This window comes from Elephantulus edwardii, unplaced genomic scaffold (genome assembly GCF_000299155.1).
Source record: "Elephantulus edwardii isolate Elephantulus edwardi_28Jun2011 unplaced genomic scaffold, EleEdw1.0 scaffold00095, whole genome shotgun sequence".
Lineage (NCBI taxonomy): Eukaryota > Metazoa > Chordata > Mammalia > Macroscelidea > Macroscelididae > Elephantulus > Elephantulus edwardii.
Window position 1 is genome coordinate 4,471,811 of NW_006399845.1, and position 5,583 is coordinate 4,477,393.

At 40.4% G+C, this 5,583-nt stretch overlaps 1 pseudogene; it reads left to right on the plus strand.

Moving 5' to 3' along the window:
- The first annotated feature begins 3,920 nt into the window (after positions 1-3,920).
- On the plus strand, positions 3,921-4,384 carry LOC102873256 (annotated as a pseudogene).
- Positions 4,385-5,583: the final 1,199 nt, after the last annotated feature.

Genomic DNA, 5,583 nt, shown 5'->3' on the forward strand with positions numbered 1-5,583 from the left:
GGTGAAACCAAGTTGGTACCTGGAGGCAATGATTTTGAAGCTCTGTCAATATACTTTGGGCATGTTGCCAGGAGGGACCAATCCTTGAAGAAGGACATTATGGTTGAAAGAGTGGAGGAACAAGGCAAAAGAGGTAGACCTTGGAGGAGATGGATTGACACCATAGCTGGGCAAATGGGGTTAAATGTGCTGGAGACAATGAGACTGGCTCAATATAGGGCAGGTTTCAGGTCCGTAGGGTCACTAAGAGTCGTAGCCTTCTGTTAATGAGCATGCACTGTTTATTTTAGAAATAACTGTGGGGGGTTTTTTTTTGAGGGGGGGGAGACAGAGAGAGGAGAGAGAGAGAGAGAGAGATCTACTACTCTCTTCACTTCTTCTAGTAGCCTGCTTAAGGATATTATATAATTCAACATATGGTGCATATTGCATGCTTGCCATGTGTGTTGTATTATACATGTTGGCATAGTTTTTATTATACTTGCTATGTGTTATATAAAGTATCTTTTGGCCAAAAAAAATGTAATTTGTGGAGCAGTGAATATCAGCCTTTTAGGAAACAATTTTTGAAATGACATCTTTGTCGTCATTCCAAAATATGAACAGATAGAAGTATCACTTTCTCTCTCCTTTTCTGCTGAAAGCATGCTGTAAGATTTGATGTCACCCTTTCCCTTTTCTTTCCAGGGGGCCTTTCTTCCTTTTTCCTTTTCTTTTTCACTTTAACTCTTTGCATGACCTACCTTTCATGAGCTATACTTCTGTCTTAGTGCCTTTTTCACTAAATCGCCAAAAAAGGACACCCAACCCAGTATCAAGTTAGAATAAATGTAGGTGTTAAATTCAAATTCATAACAATCATTTATTTAAAAGATAACTTGTCAGAACTTGCAATATTATACCAGTGGTCTCTACTGTGATTTTTCCCCTCTAAATAGTTTCTGTGTATTTTTAATGGAATCTGTTTAACTCCTGAATCAACTTCCAGGAAACAGACTTTGAAAATTCTGGTTAAAATTAGAAGGAGTGATTTTTAAGTGAGGCGAGCTGGGTGATCTTAGGCAAATCACTTGACCTCTCTGAGAATACTCTCTCCATGTATATATTAAGGACAAAAATATCTACTTTGCAGAATTGATATAAGGATTAGAGATAATGTTCTGAAAGTGCCTGGCACATAGCAAATGTTTAATAAGTAATGGACAATCATATTATATTTATGCTGCATCGTCTCCTCTGCCCCTCTTTCTCCACTTTCTATCCATACCCATGGGTCTGTGTAACGGAGTAGATGTAACAGTACCATATTATTCATTCATGCTGGTAATGTGGTTGATCTCCTTTCTGAAAGCCCACTTCTGGTTGCTCAGAGAAATACAGGAAAAAGAAAAAAATGTGGAGATCTCTGAGCACATTTGTCCTTGGAAATTGATAATTAGTTCATTTAAAAACACATGTTCTTGCCTTGGAACGTACTCAACACCTTTCAAAGGATGATAACTGGAGGAAAGTGAATGAATGGGCTGGCTCATCCAAAATATCTCACATCATTTGACAGTGATTCAGCACCATCACTTGGGTGTATAGATTGTAGAAGACATTTTTCACAACTAACTCCAAACATGCTATACTCATAGGCTAAAATGAATTTTACTCGTGGTGTCCACAAGTGGGAAGCAGCAGAAAGCAACAAGGGCAAAGACTAAGCAACAAATAGATAGATTCAGTAGCTCAGGGAACAAGATGGAATTGTTTTACTTGAAGATTTGAAAAGCCAAAATTGGGAAATTAAAGTATGATCTGAATACAAAATGGTACCCATGGCACATTTTCTTCTTGTATTTTGAGTTATTTGCAAGAAATTCACAGAGCAGAGATCATTCGTTATTCATCTTAGTATCCTCTAGCGTGTAGCTCAGCATCTGGCCTCTGCCCAATAAATGTTTATTGAATTTAATTGCAGGAACAAGAACAATATCATCAGAATGGTCCCCAAACACAGCATGTTAAGAAGATGACAAGGTCAAATTAGAAATCAGAAAGAGCTGAAGATTTGGAATACAAGGTAGATGAGTACAATTTATTTTTCAAAACACTGACTTCTACATGCTTTGCTGTTAGATGCAATCTAGCTGGCTCTGACATGCAGCAACCCTAAGCAAGACAGAAGGAAGCTCTGAATGATCCTGCTAAATCCTCATCATCTCTGCTGGGCTTAAATACATTGTAATCACGGTATTAATCCTTTGGATTGAGGGAAATTATCTTCTTCACTTATGTTCCACTTTTCCAAGTATGACATCCTTTTCCAGGGACTAGACACAACCTTGCTTGCTGAAAGTGAGGAGGCCTTGAAGCACTTGTTGCAGAAGATCAAGGAATGTAGTGTCTGGTATGGATTGCATCTTAATGTCAAGAAAACAAAGGTTCTTATCACTGGACCAATAGTCAGTGTTACAATGGATGGAGAGGAGAATGAAACTGTCAACACCATCTTCTTGCTTGGGTCCATAATTAATACCCTTGGTACCAGAAGTCAGGAAATAAGGAGACACATTGCACTGGGAAAATCTTGAGCTAGGGACCTCTCCAAATTATTAAGGAGTAGCGATGTGTGTTTGAGAACTAAGGCACATCTGACTCAGGCCATGGTCATTCCTATTGCTTGATACGCATCTGATAGCTGAACAATATATAAGGATGACAGAAAAAGAATTGACACCTTTGAGCTGTAGTGATGGAGAAGAGCACCGAAATCCCATGGGCAACCAAGAGAACAGATATGTCTAGGGGAGGATACAGCCAGAATGCTCTTTGGAGACAAGAATGATGAGGCTTCACCTCACATACTTTGGGCATGTTGCTAGGATGGGCTATTCCTTACAGAGGGACATGATGCTGAGAAGGGTGCAGAGTCAGTGGAGAGGAGGAAGACCCTCAACCAGGAGGATTGACATGGTGACTGCTGCAAGGGCCTCTTGTGTGTCAGGAAATGTGAGGATGGCACAGGACAGAATAGAGTTCAAATCTTTTGTTTTGAAGTCATGGCACTAGAGTCACTATCACCAAAGTCAGATGGATCTTGGCTGAAAGCAAAGAGTACCGGAGGAATGTCTATCTGTGCTTCATTGACTATGAAAAGACACTTGACTGTGTAGATCACAGCAACATATGGCTAATTTTGTGGGAATCTCAGAACCCTTTATTGTTCTCATGTGAAACCTATCTTTGAATCAGGAGGCAGTCATCAGAATAGAGCAAGGAAACACTGTTGTTGGTTGCCATCAAATCAAGTGCAACTCATAGTGACCCTATGAACAAAAGACATGACAGCTTTATATAACTATTATAATTTCTCATGGTTCAAAATTAGGAAAGGAATGCGCCAGGGATTTGTCCTGAATCTATATTCAGAACATGTCATTCAAAAGGCTGGACTTTGTGAGGAGGAGTGTGGCATCAGGATTGGAGGAAGACTCATTAACAACCTTACTTGCCGAATCTGAGGAGGACCTTAACCATTTACTGCAGAAGGTCAATATGGATTGAAGTTTTACATCAAAAAGACAGATTCTCACCCCTGGGTCAATTGGCAGTGTCACGCTAGATGGAGAGGAGATTGAGGTTTTTAACAATTTCAACTTGCTCAGCTTCACAATCAACACTCTAGGCACCAGCAGTCAGGAAATCAAAGGATGAATTGCTTTATGGAAATCTGCTGGAAGGGACCTCTTCAAATTGCTGAGGAGAAATTATTTCAGTCTGGAGAACAAGATGCGCTTGATCCAGGCCATGGTTTTCGCAATTACGTGCAATGCATCAGAGAGCTGGACCAAATGACTAAGGATGACAGAAGAACTGATGATTTTGTGTTGTGGTGCTGGACAAGAGTGTTGAGGGAAGTCCAGCAGGCGGCGAAGATGGCAGAGAACACCGGTCGGTCGCCGGCAAGAGCAGTGGCAGCGGCTCCGGAAAAGGGGCGGTGTCGGCGGAGCAGGTAATAGCTGGCTTTAACCGTCTTCGGCAGGAACAGCGAGGCCTGGCATCCAAAGCAGCTGAGTTGGAGATGGAATTGAATGAGCACACCCTAGTGATCGATACACTGAAGGAGGTAGATGAAACCCGCAAGTGCTACCGCATGGTTGGAGGAGTACTGGTGGAGGGCACTGTCAAAAAGGCACTGCCTGCCTTGGAGAACAAGGAGCAGATCCAGAAGATCATTGAGACACTGACACAGCAGCTGCAGGCAAAGGGAAAAGAACTAAATGAATTCCGGGAAAAGCACAACATTCGTCTCATGGGGGAAGATGAGAAGCCAGCAGCCAAGGAAAATTCAGAAGGAGCTGGGGCTAAGGCCAGCTCAGCCGGAGTGTTGGTCTCCTAGGGACCCAAGGCCTTTGCATTTTTTCTACCCTGATTCCTACTCCTTCTGATTTCTCTTTATTGTTATTATTTTCTCTGCTATTGTTAATATTTTTTTTGTTAATTAAATGTTTTGGTCAGAAAAAAAAAAAGTGTTGAGCAGAATAAGGACAGCCAGGAAAACAAATAGATCTGTCTTTGAGAGGATGAAACCAAGTTTCTTCTTGAAGGCAAGGTTTTGAAACTCCATCTCACATACTTTGGGCATGTAGCCAGAAGGGACAGGTCCTTGAGAAGGACATCATCCTTGGAAGAATGGAGGGACAGCATAGGAGAGGGAGTCCCCCAGATGAGATGGATTGACACTGTAACTGACAAAAGAATTAGATGTCTTGGAGGCAGTGAAACTGGCTCAGAATAGAGAAGGGTTCAGAACTATTGTACATAGGGTCACATGTTTGAATGATTGGCTCAAACACGATAAACATCGTAAACTTTCACTGAAATCACACACAAAAAGAAAATTAAGAGAGAAACCTGAGAGCAGATTTCACCATTGCAGTACCTCATTTGACTTGTTTGCTGTTTCCTTAGCAACTTCAATCTTTTCTCCATCTATCATGAAATTTTTTTATTGGCCTACTTCTAAGAAATTTTGCATTAAAACTCTCTTTCAGTTGATTTGTAATCCATGCTAAAGAGTCTAGTTTTGAGCTTCTTCATAAGTCCTTCAAGTATTCTATACCTCCAGTAACCAAGATTGTGTCATCTGCATACCACAGGTTCTTGATAAGTCTTCCTCCAAAACTCATGCCACATTCTTCCTCATATAGTCAAGCTTCTGATATTATTTGCTCAACAAACTTACTGAGTAGAGTGGAAAAAAATTATTTTCCTGTTTTAAAAAAGCATGAAATATTTCATTTCTCTGAATGACAACTTCTTGGTCTACGTATAGGTTCCACATGAACACAATTAAGTGTTCTGGAATCCTCATTCTTTTCAATGTTATCCATGATTTAGTATGATCCCCATAGACAAATATGTTTACAGAGTGAATAAAATATAACTAAACATCTCTCTGGTATTTCTACTTTGAGCCAAGATTCATTTGACATGAAAAACAACGTTCCTTCTTCTATGACTTCTTCTGAAACCAGTTTGAATTTCCGGCAATTCTCCTTCAGTATATTTCTCCAGATGTTTTTCCATAACTTTCAA